This window comes from Pimephales promelas, chromosome 11 (genome assembly GCF_988280905.1).
Source record: "Pimephales promelas chromosome 11, fPimPro1.hap1.1, whole genome shotgun sequence".
In the NCBI taxonomy this organism is placed as follows: Eukaryota; Metazoa; Chordata; class Actinopteri; order Cypriniformes; family Leuciscidae; genus Pimephales; species Pimephales promelas.
Genome location: NC_142779.1, coordinates 11,893,638 through 11,911,688, shown reverse-complemented (window position 1 = coordinate 11,911,688; position 18,051 = coordinate 11,893,638). Strand labels below are relative to the sequence as shown.

Genomic DNA, 18,051 nt, shown 5'->3' with positions numbered 1-18,051 from the left:
GAAGAGCTCTGGCAGGATTCACTGTCACTGGCCGCTGATAATTCTTGCAGTGCAGTCTGTTAATTGTGGGATTACAGGACAGCAATTAACGAGCCAGACTTAACTGGAGAGGACAAACAGACTAAATAACTAACACAACTGGGACAAGCTTAAATCAGCAGTCTCCAAATCTGGGTTACAGTTTTTTAAAAGAGCTACCATCTTAGGATAAGATGCAACGTTCTATGGTGACAGTAAGACAAAAGCGATACAAGAGTGGGTAAAATGATGTAGTGAGTCTGCTAACTCGCTGTTATACCTGATGATTTTGCCTGACTTTTGCTTTTGGACATTTATTCAAAATTTGCAAGTGTTGTTCATGCAGTCTACCACAAAGACTGATCAAACATTTTTTGGAGATTACAAGCTGTTTTTTTCACCTCTTCAGCGAAGCTCACGCATAACCGGATCCGGAGTGAAGAAGCTGTGCTGTGTCTGGGAAATAGCTGAAGCCGCTGGCCTTCATCTCGCCGCCGTCAGTCGCCGTACCTGCAACGCTTTCCGGCATTTATATCCTTTTACTCTGCCAAGTGTGTGTGTTCGCCGCTGCGACTCACACTCTCTCTATCTAAAAGAGCAACATCTTTTTAAAAATGCCTCGTTCCTGTGGCTTCCACCAGCTATAGTGCTGCGCCGTAAAAAACGCTGTACTCAAACGGGTCCCCGAGCCTTCTCCAGCCCACCAGCTTCACTCAAGCCAATAACGGACAAAGACCGCCGTCCGCCACCACTTCCGCCATTAATGACGTTGAGATAGCTGCATCTGTAGAGGAGGTCAGCTGCTCTATTCTGGCATTGGACAGAGAGGATTGGGCGAGCTCTGTGGACCTCACCCCCTCTGCCCGCGAGTCGTCAGGGAAACAGGCCAGCATTGAATCCGAGCCGATGCGTCTGCTCTCACGCTGAACTACTTTTCCGCACTTATGCTGCCGCTGGGCAGGCTGTATCGGCATTACACTCAATGGCTGTACTACAGATCTTCCAAGCCGACCTTCTTCGAAAACCTCTGAGGAAGCTATTAGCATGCCAGATTTAAGGATCTCTACGGAGAGAAGCCATGTTCCGCCCAATGGCCTGCACAGCGGATTTCTATGGCTAACGTTATCTATGGCGTTATCTATGGCATTATTGGATCATCCGTCTAAGATTAAGCAGATAGATTCGCTGAGGTTCAGAAGATGTCACAAGCTTCGCAGCAGGTTGCCCAAAACAGCCGTCTGCTCGAAGCTCCCAGCCACAGCCTCAGCTTCACATGAACCCTGGCAAAAGATTGACATGTGCCTGGTCACCTGAATTTGGGACCACACAGACTGTCCAGAAACAATGTTCCAGAAGGAGAATGGCCTCTGCACCTGCAGACGGTCCTACAGCTGTGGAAGACATTCGGCAGAGCGCAGGTAGGCCTGTTTGCATCCAAAGAAAATGCTCACTGTCCAAATATTTTCTCCAAGAGTAGAAATGCGCTGTCCCACGTCTGGCCCCGCTGCATGGCAAATATAGATGAGGAAAGAACTCCTCTCTCAAGCCAAGGGCTCGATTTGGCACCCTCGCCCGGAGCTGTGGTCCCTGGGCTATCAACGGGTACCCGCTAACCTCCCGGAGGGAGTGTTAAACAAGATCACACAGGCTAGAGCCCGGTCTACTAGACGACTCTATTCCACAAAATGGTCTGTGTTTTCTGGCTGGTGCAAAGCTCAAGGCTTTTCACTCCTTTGACTGTGGGTTTACCAAAGTTCTCGTTCCTGAATCCTCCCAGACCCCCCTCAGTCCCCATGTGGGACCCTTCAATGGTTATGGAAGCTATGAAAGATTCGAGCCAATCCATTTATCAGACATGAAACATTTGTTGTTCAAGACAGTGTTTCTTATGGCTATTGCTTCAGTGAAGCACATAGGGGATTTACAAGCGCTCTCAGTAAGCGCAATATGTATGGAATTTGGACCAAATGACTCGAAAGTCATACTCAAACCAAGACACGGGTACGTGCCTAAATCCCTCAACACACCGTTCAGAGATCAGGTTATTTCCCTGTCTGCCCTGCCGATTTACAACAAGGAAAACGACGCAAGTTTTCATTCAGGGCATTAAGAGCTTATGTGTGTTGATCATCTGTTTTCAGACAGACTGAGCAGCTCTTCGTTTCATTCAGTGTACGTACTAAGTGACTAGCCGCATCGAAACAGAGCCTACCCAGATGGATAGTTGATGCTATAGCGCTTGCCTACACTTCTAAAGGCTTGCAGTGTCCTTTTGGGTGTTAGAGCGCACTCCACAAGAGGCGAGGCCTTGTCATTATCTGTATGGTGGCAGGCTGGGCCTCCCTGTCTAGATTTATATGGTTTTATAACCTAGAGTTTCCCGCCTTACAGGCTAAACTACTTTCGGTCTAAAGACCAGTACTGTCTGCCCCGTTGCTTCGGCTCAGAATTCTGAAACCGCTTGAGCACAGCTCGCTGATCGATAAAACTCCATGGGCATTGAGTAAGAGCCATAGTGTTACCCAGTTCAAGCCAAACATTTTCACCCTGACTGTGTGGAACACTGTGGAAGTGATTAGCTCCCTTAGGATGCTACTTATTGAGAATGATGCTTATAGACTCTTCTCAGACTCTCTGTCCCTGGTGTTTATGCACTATATGAGCCCCGGGCACCTGCCCTTGGGACTTTGGTGTTAGATCCCAGCACACACAGCGTTTTACACTGTGTTTTTTACACGGGCCCCAGATCTTGTTAGGAATGACAACAAGCATAGCTACGGTGCAATGGCTGGAGGGAAGCAGATAAAACGTTTCATTACAGGGAGAAGGAAAGAGTAAAAAAAAAAAAAAACCCTTCTATTAGCAGATTCCCACACTGAAAAATATTGAGGGGTAATCTCTCTCATTACAGCAGAATAAATATTTAACGATTAAAAATGGCACCTCATTAGAGGGGTGATTTGTCAAGAGAGCTTGTTGCAGTAGGAAGTCAGTCAGAGACGCCTCATTCTCTAGCAGGTGGCACCCGTGATGAGCCCACTGGCATCGGGAAAGCCGTGTCAAAATATTTACATTGCTGGTGAGAATGTCATGCCTATCATCCCTGCTAATCCAAGCTCTGGAGCGTCACCACAATACAGAAGTGCATGTGATCAAAGTCATAGAATGTGTATGAGATAAAGAGAGTGTGCAGGCTCAACTGTGCTGTGAGTATTTCAGTTGGCTAATTTTGGTCTAGAGATATTCAGAGGTATAGGGACTGAGAAAGCAGAAATCTGCAGCGACAAGGACCAAGCTTAGGAGAGGCTGAGGACATGCCTGAGCTCCATTTACCTCAAGATCAAGTTGTTCCCATCCCGCAGCACCACACACGGCTGTTTGGAAAATAAACCTTCCGCTCCTGCACGCTGCAGAGCCGAGCAAACCCGGCCACCCACTGTGTGTGCGTGTGTGGGATCGGGGACACGCGCCTGTTCCGAAGGCAGAATGAAGGAATCTGACCACCTGTCTGCTGGATGACCCCCAGGACACCCTGATCTCATAAGTATGGAGTGAAAAATGCTGTTCATGCTGACCGCCTTTTGATCCCTGGTGGCTGTACAGTAGTAGGTGTTCCTAATCGAATGCTATATCCAATGGTACGAGAAAAAAAACTATCCTCAAAAACAAATGACTTCTGGTCTCGTTTCACTGCAAATCGCTGCTAATGTGAACAACCTTCAAAGACTACCTCTTTAATTACGATAGAGGCAGGAAGAGAGTGATAGGCAAAGCTGTGCATCATTATTGAGAAGTGAATGATGAGCGCAGGAGTAGAGAGAGAGAGAGAGAGAGAGTGTTGAGTCCTGTTTACACAATTTAACTGTCTTTGCTGCCTCTCATATGAAAACACAGAGTGCTGAGTGTGCTGGCCAAAGTTTTAATCAAACCAGAAGAGTGGTAAGGTCAAGGTTGGATATGATATTGCCATGATTGAATAGTCTATTCCAAATACACTATCAGCTAGAGTCTTCTCAACACAACTCGATAGAATTATTAAGAGGCCACAGCTCAACAGTGTAAATAAATAGCTACATCCTGTTTTCAACAAATAAGTGCTAAAAGTGCATTCAATAAATAAAAATGAATGTGCACACATTCAATTATATGTAAGGTGAAAAAAAGTCAAAAGCCACCAGGGAATATGCTTTTATTTTTGCCTCACTAACTGAACATAATTATCAGCATAAACATGAACACACAAGTTTAATTAAACATAAATCCTTACATTTTACTTTAAAGGTCCCATTTTATCAAAACTGACATTTTCTGGCTTTTTTTTTTTCATGATAACAGAGGTCTAGGCTAGGGTTACATAACTACCATATAAGTTTCAAAACAGTCAATCCACAGACAAATGCACACAGCCTGCATAAAGTAGCTGTGCCTTTTCACTGGGCGCTGTGACTTCTGTAAAAATGTGACGTCAGAACTACTCCGAGCACTGCCCACCATCAATGCACAGGCTTCCAAACAACATCAATTGTTTTGCTATAATGACAAATGACATTTCAAGATGTTTAATATAGCAGTTGCAAATAGTATGTGCTTCATTGGAAGTACGAGCATATGACCTTTTTACATGATCAATGTCACAAATTTGCTCATTCTTAAATACTTTAAATTATAAAACTTAATATCAGCTTTATTTATAAATTACTCCAAAACAAATTTCAAACATGTTTTTAGCTTTATTTAAAATGTGGATTCTAGAACTCCAATGTGTCGACTGGGTGAGTAGTACATATACTATGAGACAGCTTACTAAATAATAAAAAAATAAAAACTATGTGTGTGGTGTGTTCAGTTTTACAAGCGAGTATTTAGACAGCACTAGTCTTTGGAGTACAGCGTGTTTCCACTTGCTAAGAGAGAGAGAGAAAACTCATCCCAAGGTTTTTCCTGAAAGTAGAGGTCTGGTGGCAGATGTAGGACAGAGATTGCGGAGGTAGACTTTTGACCTCATCTGCCATTACACAGCACCCACATGTACATTGCAAGTTTTTTTGTTTTGTTTTTACCACAATATCATTGTCAAAATCCTGGCCAGTGAAAATTCTGAGTGACTAGTAACTTTGGAAAACCTTGAGAGCAAAACAGTTAATGTCAAGCCCTGATTTAACATGAGTAATTTGTAATGCAATATTCACGTATTTCGTTGAAAAAAGTGCAATGAGTCTGAGCAGTAGGGGAATTAATCACAATCTATTGCACAAACTAGCTAATGCACGCACCTCACGTTGTCGTTCAAAACAATGTGTGTCCTGGCAGCAACATCATTGCTAATGTTAGCATGTACCATTAACTCTCAGATTGTTGTTTAGCACAAAGTGTGGTGTATTGGCTCGTTTCCACTGAGCGGTACGGTACACTACAGTACGGGGCGGGTCTGTAAAGCATGATCTGGTTTGCGTTTCCACCGCCAACAGTTCCCATTACTTGATAGGCGTGGTGTTTGCCGGAAATAAGCAATGGACGTAATATTTGCGCGAAGAAAGCGACATAGTAAACAACAATGGATGACATACATTAGATCTTGTTCTTGCTTCTCGGCATGGTTGTCACAAGAAACAAGCGCTGACATTAGCCGTTTTGATCTTTGACCTTATCAAATAAAAAAAATTACAAAACTCTCTCTTTTTGTTGAATTTCAGTTTTATCAATAATAGCCATTCTAAAAGTATAAGTAAAAGGTACAAAAAGCTATACAGTAAAGCTTTAATAACATAAAGCAAAGAATTTAGTCAAATATACAAATTCAGCGCTCAAATTTAAGAAACTTCACTTAACCTTCTGCCAAAACTATTAGTCAGGGAACGAATTATAGATTCGCGAGACCAAAGATCGCCTGTTAGGTCTATACAAGACAAATTATACATCATGTTTAACCACTACAGAGACGTCAGAGTCAGCGGCAAACATCAGAATGACTAGCCGAGGAAAGGCTGTTCCAGGCGGGGTGCACGAGCACCAAGCATCCGGTGATTGCTTGGAATGGATCTCAGTCAAATTATCATAAATCTATAAATAGATTTGAGCTTTAAAAAAAATTCTCACCTGAAAAACTCTTAAGACAACATTTTGTGACACAATAACATTAGTATTATATTTCAACTATTAAAAAATGGTGCTTCTAATGCCCTTGTAGCACTCACAAGTGACGATACTCTATCACCGTTCGGCAGTGAGTCTAGCTCCACCTTTTAGTACCGTACCACTGTGCTAGGTACCCCCAACGGAAGGTACCCAAAAAGTGGCACGGTACGGTTCGGCTTTTGTGTACCATACCGAACTGTACCGTACCACTCAGTGGAAAACGGGCCATAATAGCTAAAAGAACTTGTTTACTTCTCATTTCCAAAATGTAAGCTCCTTGCCTAAAATAAAAGCGAAGAGCTTGTTGTTGTCTTTCCCTGAAACTCTTCTGAATAGTATGAAGTGAAACCCCACTGTCAAAACACACTCAACAAAAGGTCCTCTCTACCCACTTCCAGTCAGAAACTTCCAGAACTTCTTAAATAACCTTTAAATGTCTTTGAAGAAGACAAGAGAAGTGTATTTTAACTCAGTACATCTCTGAGCAGAGGAGACCAGTCATCTTGAAAAGCCATAAGAGTGGAATGCTATGTCCTCCTATCTTTATGCTTTCTGATGTCTGGCAGTGTGCAGACGAGGCAGCATATTTTGAGAGCTGATGGTACTGTCCCTTAGCAATGTCCGTCCCTCTGGAGTGAAAGCAGGCAGGGCTGAGGAGCTCACAGGAAGCTCTGATCAAAGGCTGCCCCTGAACTTAAGGGAGCACACTTACCTACAATCATCATGGTGACACTGAAATCTAGTAGGGGGTCTTACTGCCTTCCTACTTCTGTAACAAAAGCACTTTGCAAAAATAGTCACAAAAAGAGAACTGATCGTTTTTGATTTTCCAAGGCTCACACTGCCAGTGTTTGGAATGGATGACTGTATTTACTCAAATTCTTTTGTACATACTAGGGATGAACTTGAGTATTTGGAAAGGAAACTAATAATCATAAAAAACAATTTAGGAAAAAAACATTTAGTGAAGCACTAAAATTAAAATTCTGGCTGATAATTAGTTCATAATTATTTACAATGAATATTTTTCAAATGCTTTAACTGAATTTAGGGTTCACAACATTATAAATGTACAGCATGACAAATTTATATAAAATGAATAAGACGAAAAACCCTGGAAAGAGTGCACAAACATGAACAGAACAGGGTTTCTACAGCAAGACAGACTGCAACTGAAAGGAACAGAACTCGGGGTCTTGACTGAGTCTTTACAAAACGGACCATTTTAAATTCCATATTAAAAACACAACCAGACAGTAAAAACACATGGTCAATGTGTTAATAATGAAATACATGGCATGCAATATTCAAGTTAATCTGCAGCAAGTGCAGTAAAATGCTTTATGATTTCAGGTATTTTTTATGCATTAGGTTTGTAATAAAAATATACAAGACAAAAAAAATCTGACACATGCGCTGTAAAAAGTCAATAACCTCCCCTAATTTGCTATAACCTTGAGTAATGAGTGTAACCATGGAGACAATGACAATCATAAATACTTTGAATTGCATCTTTAATGATTAAATATTTGATTCATATTGAGACTTCGGCCCACTGTATTCATCCTTTCAGAGTTGAGGTGAAGAACACTGTTTCTGTTAATTCAACAAATGAATTAAACTCTAAAAATCCTAAAATTGTCTCCTCAATTGCATTGGTCATAGAATGCAATTATAATTCCTTTCTCTAATGCATTCAATAACATGCTTAAACAGCTATAAAGAGAGAAAGCAGAGACTGCAGAAAGGTGTGTGTTGCAGAGCATATTTGTGCAGCAAAGTATATATAGAGAAGGCAATAGTAAAAATCTATATATTCTGAGCAATGTCACAGTTGCCAATCACGGCGAGCTTCTGTCACCAGTGTCATCATGACAAGGGTATTAAAGCTTTCTAATTGGTCACACTGTGCAAAGACATTGAGAGAGGCAAAATGACAACTGATCCATTCTCGCTGTCAAGTTACTTCCACAAACCGCCCACATCCTCTACTCAAGGTGCTACAATAATACAATGCTAAAAAAAAAGAAACTTGCAGCTGCCTTTGGCTTTAATATGATAGCATGGTGCCACAGCTGGCCAATCAGCGGCAAGCGCTGCCTCTGTGAACTCTTCATTTGTGTGAATAGGCGTGAGAAAAAGCGACGGGGGGCGTACGTGTGCATCTGATTCTGAGAGCGACCTTGCTTTCTTTTCTCTATCCCGCATTGTCATTCTGTTTCTCTGGCCTGTGGGTTTAGGACCCTCCCACATCTACCACAAAAACAAAACAAAATGCCTCTTTGCTTCAATTAAAATTTCTTTGGCACAACTTCTCTGCAGTTATCTTTTCACTTTGTATCTGTTAAAGGAAGATGCTTGCCAGTATCCTCCATTCATGCTGTGATCAATCTCACCATGCACACAAAAGTCCTGGAGGACCCCACAAGCACAAACTTGCCTTTAAACTATGTCTCTCTCTCTCACGCCACACAAATAAAGGCAGACATCATTATACAATTGAGGAGATGTGCATGCAAGGCCCCTCAGAATAATGAATCTTTCCTTACAGGGAGGTCTGAATTAGACAATTTAAACTAACGGACCTTTTGCTGACAGAGCCCTCAATAGGAGGTAGCGTCTTTCCCTTGCACTGGGTTGTAATGTCTAGGTGAGGAAGTTATCTCCAGAGGTACACTCAGTTGGTAAGGTGCTTGCTTAATTGGCACAGAGCTGGAAGGACGACAGGAGAGGAGACAGGGGGCGGGGGTAAGGTTCAGGGGCCACGATTTTCTTCCTGGCAGAGCTGATGGTACTACTGGGACCACACACACATATACGGGGACACACAGGGGAGCCGGCTTTTGTTAATCATTTTCACTTCACAGAGCAGGACACTGAAGCATTCATACCATCTCTCACTCTCTTAAACACTCAGAATACTGAGGCTGCAGAATAATGACAATCATTCAAGTACACTAGCATGCCCACTTGCAAGAGTATGCCTGCATTTACACACATTTGTACACCCACACACAGCCAACACAAACAGCAAAACAGCAGGATTACTACACACACACAATGAGCATATTTATGGACCAAAAGGGAATATCTATGAACATCTCTCCAGTTGTAACCCACGGGGATATGCAGATAGAGTTTAACGGTGCACAAAATGTGATTTCTGCATAAATTTGTCACAAAATGTGATCTGATCTTCAGTTAAGTCGAGACTAAATTGAAATGTCTGCGTAAACAGATGAGACATAAAGAGAGGCATATTTTCATGCCTTTAACGAACAGTGTACACATTCACAGAGTACAGTGTGGATAAGTACAGTATGCAAATCTCTAGGGTAATGTCTTTCGCAAAAGCTAATTGGAGTCAGCTAACCTAGAGTTCAAACAATAAAACAAAGTTGCAGCTGTTGGTCACATACTTTCTCCCGAAACTTTAATGAAAATGAAATGATGGAAAAACTAAGGGGATAGTTCACTCAAAATAACCTCTGCTGTCATAACAAACCCATAAGACTTTTGTTTATCTTTGAAACCCAAATGAAGATATTTAATTTATCTAGATTTAATTTAGAGTTGTTCAAATATAAACATCGATCAACACCTATTTAAGCACAGATTGTGAAGGTCGACCGATTGATCGGTTTTGCACAGTGATTGTTCCAGAAGAATTATAACATTCATATTTTTTATATTTAAAAGAAGCAGTACGTTTTGATGGTTCAGTACTGTGTTTTTTTATTTTTGTAATAAAGTTCAACACTATTTTATGTGTTGTGTTTGTTTTCATTCAGTATCCATTTTAAAAACTATCAGTTGGGTAATCTGTTATTGGCCAGCATAGGCCAACCTAGTTATCGGAAAAATACACTATCGGTCGACCTCTAAATCATGAATGGAAAATACTCTAACATACCTGCTTGGAAGTACAAGAACGCACTTCATTGGTTTATTAGCTTTCATGAACCTTCCATTACTTTTACATTGTCTTTATGAATTTTTCATAGAATGGACTTTCATTGGAGGGGCTTTCTAATTATTTTTGGATCCCAAATCAGAAATGTTCAAATGTATTACAAAGAAAAATACAGAGGAAAGAAATACTAAAAAGTGGACATTTTCATGAATCCATAATAAAAAGGCATTTGGGAATATTAAGAATCAATATCAGATCAATTTAAATGAAGATTGCATTTACAAATATTTACATTTTTCTACAGTTCTACATCGATCCCAGAGAGATAAAACTCCTCTCATCCCCTCAGGCTCAACTTCTACAGTCTAAACTTAAATCAAATCAAAACCAGGGGAGGGGGGAAATGACAGCTCTCCAATTGGGTAAGAGAGTCATCGATCACGACGGCCCATGTCATTACCGTGACAGCTGCGCTCAGCAATTCAGCTCATATTCTGTTTAAACAGAGTTCATAGGGGGATGAGGAGCACAGAGGGCCCGTTGCACAATACACCTAATTCTATACAGTAATGCTCTCATCTCTCTCTCTCTCTCTCTCTCTCTCTCTCTCTCTCTCTCTCTCTACCTGCTCTCCAATCAATGCCATTCAATCTCAATCAAGTCTTTTATATTATACCCCATTCAGTGGATGGGTTATTGGCATTTCTCATAGTATAGACAAAGAGAAAAAAAGTATATTATAAAGAACAGCAGTCAGCTCTCAGTCTACTCATGCAGTAACAAAGTCTTTCTTATTATTTGAGATCCAAAGTTAATAACCACAGGTTGTCAAAGGCGCGCACACACACACACACACACAAAAACTGAAGCGGAGTGAATAAGATCTAGGAACAGACAGGCAGCTGATGACACAGGTTGACAAAAAATAAGTGATGCAATCTCTACTGAGCAAACAATATCAAATCAAGATAGTCTTTTTGTGTCTCTCTTATAAAACGTAGACCTCGGGCATGCACATAGCTGAGCCAGCTGTATATTCTCACTGACACAGATGATATACGGGAAGACGATTTCGATATATCTAAATATGTTTAATGGAAGGTAAAACTTCCGAAATCTCCGTGTAAACAATGCGTGACGTAGATGCGCGAGAGATCACTTGCGGTGTAACGTCTGGAGACGGTTCAGTTCGGTTCAGTTGGACATCTGATTCATATCAGTTCGACGGCTGTTAACAAGAGGTAAAAACTATATAAATACCGTCCGTTTTCTCACACAAACCGCTCGTTTCGTGTCTTAGGCCATCAATGTGTACTTACATTCATGAGTCATTAAATCATGTTTAATTTTGACTTCTCTGTGCATGCTCTTTGAGGTGAACCGAGGGAGGACTCCCTTAACGTCCAGTGTATGACTGACAGACAACAACGGTTTGACCAAAAAATGTCAAAATTGAAAATGCTGTGGAAACAAAGACACCTACATCTTGGATGCCCTTGAGGTAAGCTAAAACATATCAAAAATTAATTTCAAAGTGAACTATCCCTTTAAAACATTTTTCCTTACAGACAACAAAACATATAAAAGAAAGTATAAGCCCAAAGTAGGGCTGGGTGAGGATGAAAATCTGTATTTCATCATTTTAAATTCGTTATTAAAAATAAGAACAAAAAAAACATACAATATAATATACAAATGATAAATAAACAGTGCTTTAATTTTTTCCAGCTACAGTATTTAACATGCATTCGAGAAGAAATTGAATAAATAATCATAAAAAATAAAACTACATACCTGTAGACTTCACTATATAAATAAATATTGATGATTCTTATTAAAGCTACTGAAGGTTTTCAGTGATAAGCAATAAGTGATTTATTTTGATTAAAATTAAAAGATACAATGTGTACTTTATGTATTTTATTATTTAAAATAAAATTTTTTATTCATAAATATGTCCTCAATGGTATGCAAATACATCTGCCAATTATCTGATCCTCGTAAACGAAGAATTTATTATCTTTATATATACATGGGATGGGTAAGTCCATGGAGGCTTCCACGTAGTTCCGCCATCTTGAAAAACTATAATAGCAGAGAGGGACAAAAAGTATTAGGCCAACGCATTTCCGTTTTTTTTTTTTTCAGAGCCAGCGTGACGTGACTGAAAGCAGCAGAAGCGGAGGAGCAGAGCAGTGAGAGGTTTTTGTCACTGCCCCGGCAAGTTCCAAAGGCTGCATTGCAAATCCTTGTCGCCAGAAAAGTCGTAAAAGGAAATGTGACTGGAGATTAAAAAATACAAGTTAATGTCGGGATAGCTTTTCCAGGTGGATAGAGCTAATGCAGGAGAAAGATTTCAAAAGAGTATATGAAGTCCTGCTTTCTTCACGACAGATAAGGCAATGTTACAGTCTTAATTACAAGTTGTTGTTTTTTTTTTTTTGATTGTTTGGTTGTGTACTTTATTTTATAGACAGAATAGCATTTATAGTTAAAAGTTGATGATATCTAAAACTGCACATACTTCAGAAAATATAATGAATAAACAAGGCATAACTACTTACTACATTAAGTTCATGTTTTTCAGTGTCAGTAATTCACACTGTAACATTCGTTTGTTCGTTTACAAGTTGCCTTTTTTTGAAATAACAAACCTGTTCACCTGAAGGAACACTAATCCTGTCATAGCTTTTTGGCACATAATGGCTACCGTAGATGCAACGCGCATTTGAAAAAGCGAAGCGCTGGAGAGCACAATTCGTTTAAATGCAAAACACATTTTCACCACAAGATGGCAGAAATTCCTACACAATGTCCTTTTAATGACGAGCGACAGCACGTATATTAGCCCATATTATGAGATGAGAAAAATAACTTTTTTTGACAGGCTTTTAGTGTGCATGTATGCTTATAAAATGTTTTACAAAGCATGCAAATAATACATTGCGAAGAACTGCCATGTCACGCGAGCGTAAACGTGATGTAAATATATGTTGCATTACAGTTGGGACAGGGGCTACTCACCACAACTGCAACTGACAGAATGTGTACTTATACTATATTTCTTCAAAAACAGATTGTGGAGACATTTTAATTGTTTACAATCTAAAATTGCGAAATTGCACATCCCCATGCTAGAGGATGCCATATAAGACCTGGAGAGCTTGTATTCTCTAAGGAGGTCTGGCCCATAACCTGCCCTTGGAAGTGTGCATGTGCTTTCAGACACACATAAACTCGTCTTGGTTCTGGGGTCAATTACATTTAAATTTGATCAGCTCAAGAAGTGCACTGAGTACACAATTCAAACACACGCAAACTAAGTAGATTTAAAGAAAAGCCCAGTTTGGCTAAGTGAAATGTGACTTTCTGAGCCCTCCGTGTAAGCGTTAAGTGTTTCTGCAGATCAGTCACAGTGAGGTTTGGAAAGCTGCTCTGCAGGACTGGCAGCAAACACTTGAGTGAGTTTCATTCACTGTAGTGGAATTAAGACTGTTGCCATGCCGACAAGCTGCTCGGAAGTGAGAGATGAAGACCATTTTGATAAGGGCTGCTAATGAATACATTTGATAAAAAAATGAGTGCTATACACAATTCAAACTATTACTTATTAAAGCTTTATGAGATTTTTTGAGATTCTTTTTACTGTCATGTATAAAAATACAACGACATTATTAACTGTATACGTTAATATAATGAAACAAACAATTGTGTTTTTAAATTTTTGTGACAATGACAATAAAAGGAATCTCTCTTAAAAAAAATCTCTTTTTCACAGAAATTTCACACACACACACACACACACACACACACACACACACACACACACACACAAAAGTTCTCATTTGCACCAATACCTGGAAATAATTTAAATTTCAAATCATTTGAACTTTTAAGATGATCACAAATGTTTTTATTTAATTTTGTTAGCTGATAACTTACCACTTACCAGAATATTACATTCTTATCATACAGGGTATATTGTTATCATATCATATCATCCATATTGGTATCATATCATCCATATTGTTGAACCATAGGAAACCATCTCATTCACAAAATAAAATGAATAAATTAATTAACAAACATATGCCAACTATCCATAGCTGGTGGTTTTTATGTCTTTTAAACCTTGAATTCCAAAAAAAAAAAAAAGAAATTAAATTCTGGATTATTTTTGTGATCAGGTCAAAGAACAAGCAACGAAAACAACACTTACTTCTCTCAGCTGCAGCTGGTCATAAGAGAGCTTGTTAAATCAGTCAGTGTAAGTTGATTTATCCTTGGTAGAAGTGTGTGAATCTCAGCTTGTGTTCAGACACCTGTAATGAGGACAGAGAGGACATGCGGTGAGGTTTTGATAGATGACTCCCGCGCAGTTGCGTCACTTTTGCAGTCAATATTTGCTCGTTCTCATTTGTGAGGTGTCTGGTCTCAGATGGTTCACTTTTCTCTCCAAGACTATGATCTAAACACCATTGAATTGTTTTGTGTGTGCACATGTATTGACAAACCATGCAGAGATAAGAACATATCCCTTAATCAATTACAGTCCACTAATACTCAAATACAGATAGGAGAGAGGTCCAGAAAAAAAAAAAAACCCTTGAAAAAAAGGTTACAAAGTAAAGCCTTTCAATGACTCTAATGGGAGATTTGAATAATTCCAATCTATTTGAGATTTAAGCACACATTGCTATCTGTGTTTAAACTTATTAAAGCCTTGTCAGTTTAAACATTCAAGCACAAGACGACACGAAACGCGGTGAGAAGATTTGTATACACTCATCTGAAGCGAGCACACGGACATTGAGTTCTGCTTGTTTTTAATGATAATCAAATCTGAATAGCTTTTGTAATTGTAATAATGATTAATCTTTATTTAATGTATACAGTGAAGAATTTAATGCAATGTTATATTAAATTGGATTACTTCAAAAATTAAATTTCTGAAAACTATTGTTAGATACCAGAAAAACCTGAAAAGCACTGTTTATTTCATTTGTATCTTTGCTCCATTATTTTCTTTATTTTTATTTGACAGCAGTCCTCTTTTCTCTGAACACTGCAAACCTAACTAACCTTACCGAAAACCTAAATCCATGATAAAAACTGAACCATGAGTAATTTGATCTGTTACAACCCTTTACATAGCACAGTAGTTTCTGTTTGGAACCAAAAATCATAATATAGGAATTAAGTTTTATTAAGCAAAAACTGTTTGGTTTCTAGATGACTAGTCGACCATCCTGATCCATAAATACACACATTTACACAGAAAGTGACACACTTGTCTCTCACATAAACTGGACCAAAAATAGAATTTTTACATAAACTTTGTGAACATAAATACAATTATGAATTTATATATGAAAGAATGATTTAGAGTCAGATCTGGCCACCGAAAACAAGTAGACCTCATGGTGATCTTGACAACAACCAGCATGTATCTGCTGTCAATGAGTGTATTTCTGCTGGAGCTTTACTCTTTGGCTGGTAATGCACGACAGGAGGCCAAGAGAGAAAACAAGGACATGTGTAGAGTGTGAGATACTGTGAAAAAACGTGTGTGTGTGTGTGTGTGCGGGCGAGAGAGAGAGAGAGAGAGAGAGAGAGAGAGAGAGAGAGAGAGAGAAAGGAGGGCAGTCAGAAGAAGACAAAAGAGGAAGTACACAGGAAGAAGCCTTTGTTCTTGCTGATGCAGATTGAGAGTTTAATGTTTAATGAATCTCACAAACACAGAAGATCTCTAAGAGGACCACTAGAGGGAACCTTAACTAGGATGTCAACTACTAACACGCCTTCACACGGTAGTAAAGATGGGTCACACTAGCCACGTTTCCACTGTCGGGCAAAAAAGCAGGTGTGCTAAAGCCAACTGTATTTCCACTGTCACTTCCGGAGTTTGAACGGGCCTCAATGGGGCCAACGGCCAGGATTTTTGGCCTGCCAAACAGCTTGGTCCAAAGTGGACCAGTTCGAGCTTAAAGAGTGGCTACGATCATGATCACTGGCGAGACACGGCAGGCAAAATCATAGTTTTTTTTTGTTTCTGTTCAGTTTTGAGATTTTGGGATATTTGTCTTCAATAACATGTCTTCTTGCAGACTTGTGGTGTATAAAAGCCCGAAATATACATTTAGGTCTTTATTTTTTTTTTAACGACACTTTGTTTGTTCATCAGAAGTTGGCGATCTAAATCATCTCTCCTGTACAATGTTGTCGGATCCAAATAGGGCTGGGCGATAAAACGATAACGATAATTATCAGGATATAATTTTTCTCGATAAAACGATATCAAGAGGTCGATAAATGTTCGATAATGTTTATGCGCCAAAAGCGGAACAAAACTCATTTGAACTGCGCGCGCCACATGGAGCATTTATCTGCTCGGAATATGTAGATCTGCAAATTATGGACATGGACTATTGACAATCTGATATTAAATAAGAGGGATGTCATTGACCCGACCACAAAAAAAAAAAAAAAAAAAAAAACCCAAAACATTTAAACCAAACAATTACAAATATGACATGTATAGTTAAACAGCACTCAACTCATCTCTCCTTCACACACACACACACGCACACATACACACAGAAAACAACCTCTGCCCAGTGTCAAGGTCCCAGTGAGAGCCATGTTCCACTCTCCACTGACTAATTCAATATTGATAAAGAAACTAAACAAAGCATGACTATCAGCACAGTAGGATTCCCAGTACCAACAGTGAACACTCTCTCAACTCTACCCTCCCTCTACGTGACTCTTCTCCACATTTATTTCACTGTTTCCTCCACATTCCTTGGCTTTCACCAGTTATATTAAACAGACTTAAGGCTATTCTCAGATTATCATAAAACCACACAACACAATTTTTTATGTATATTACAGTATGAAGAGGGACAGTCTTGGTGTTTAAGACATTTTAACCAGAAATCGAATTGAAAATGCCTTTTTTTTTTCCTTTTAACAACTGGACACAAATTTACTGAATTAAACAATATTTTATAATATTGACGTCATTGTATGCAGAACACTAGTATTTCATTCTAAACAATCCGATTCATCCCTCTACACATTCTTTGCCCTATTCCACCCCAACACAAACTCCTCTCATCTCAGTCTATAGTTCATGCAGGGTGCTAATTGATTGGCTTAAATCCCTTAGCTTGTAGACAGTGTGCTGATTGGCTGAGTGTTTGACAGCAATGGAGACCCTTATGTCAGCCTGTAACACCTCTGCATCATCAGGCAGGAACAGGACAAACTCCATCTACCCCCTCATTATGCAGTTTTACACTGACTGCCAGTTTGCACATGCAAAAGCAAACAAAAGCCCACAGAGATCTAAAATGACCTTTCAAAGAAACCCAGCTCTCATTTCTCCATCACTGCACCATCAAACCAGCAGCAGCGGTGAGTGTGTGACAGAGTGGTTGGGATGGTATGCTTAACAGCATATGGAAGGGTGTGACTCATCGCTCCAGCAGGGAATCGTGAGAGAGCGGTGCTACATTGACAACGGTCAATATGCAAAGGAAGATTAGAAAATGATCATATTGAAGATTGTGCAGGGCTGTGCTCCTGTAGCAACGCTCATAATCAAGGGCAGGTTTCACAAATAAAAGATGAGTGTAGGGAGGAGCGATGTAATAAATGAAATGTGGTTTTAAGATGCTGCAATCCCAGTGACATTTCATTAGCCAAAGAGCTGCTTCAAATTTGTGAGCTGCACGGGTGAGAATGGCACAGAGCCGGGGGCGTAGCATAACATGACTGCCAATCTGACGACAGTGAATGACTTAATTATACCTGAAACCAAGCCATGAGAAAGAGAAACGCAGAAGAGAGCAACATAGTTATCACAAATCTTATCACAAATCAGCTCTGTGTGTCAGGGTGAAGGGAGAGACAATAAAGCCCACTCGGAAAACACTTTAAATTCATCAGTGTGATATGTGAAAGTGAAAGAAATGATTAGT

General features: G+C 39.7%; 1 protein-coding gene and 1 long non-coding RNA gene across 4 annotated transcripts in view; one reads left to right on the top strand and one right to left on the bottom strand.

Annotated features, from left to right (window-relative positions):
• ndst2a (N-deacetylase/N-sulfotransferase (heparan glucosaminyl) 2a) overlaps positions 1-18,051 on the bottom strand; it is a 104,492-nt gene that overhangs the window by 19,504 nt on the left and 66,937 nt on the right. For all 3 annotated transcript variants that reach the window (XM_039672992.2, XM_089116961.1, XM_089116960.1), the window contains one exon: positions 14,286-14,388. The gene's annotated coding sequence lies outside the window, so the exon portion shown is untranslated. The remainder of the gene's footprint in view (positions 1-14,285; positions 14,389-18,051) is intronic.
• LOC148977143 (uncharacterized) lies at positions 10,946-12,622 on the top strand. The gene is made up of 3 exons (XR_016145642.1): positions 10,946-11,307; positions 11,442-11,567; positions 12,215-12,622. It is a non-coding gene; the product is annotated as an uncharacterized LOC148977143 (long non-coding RNA).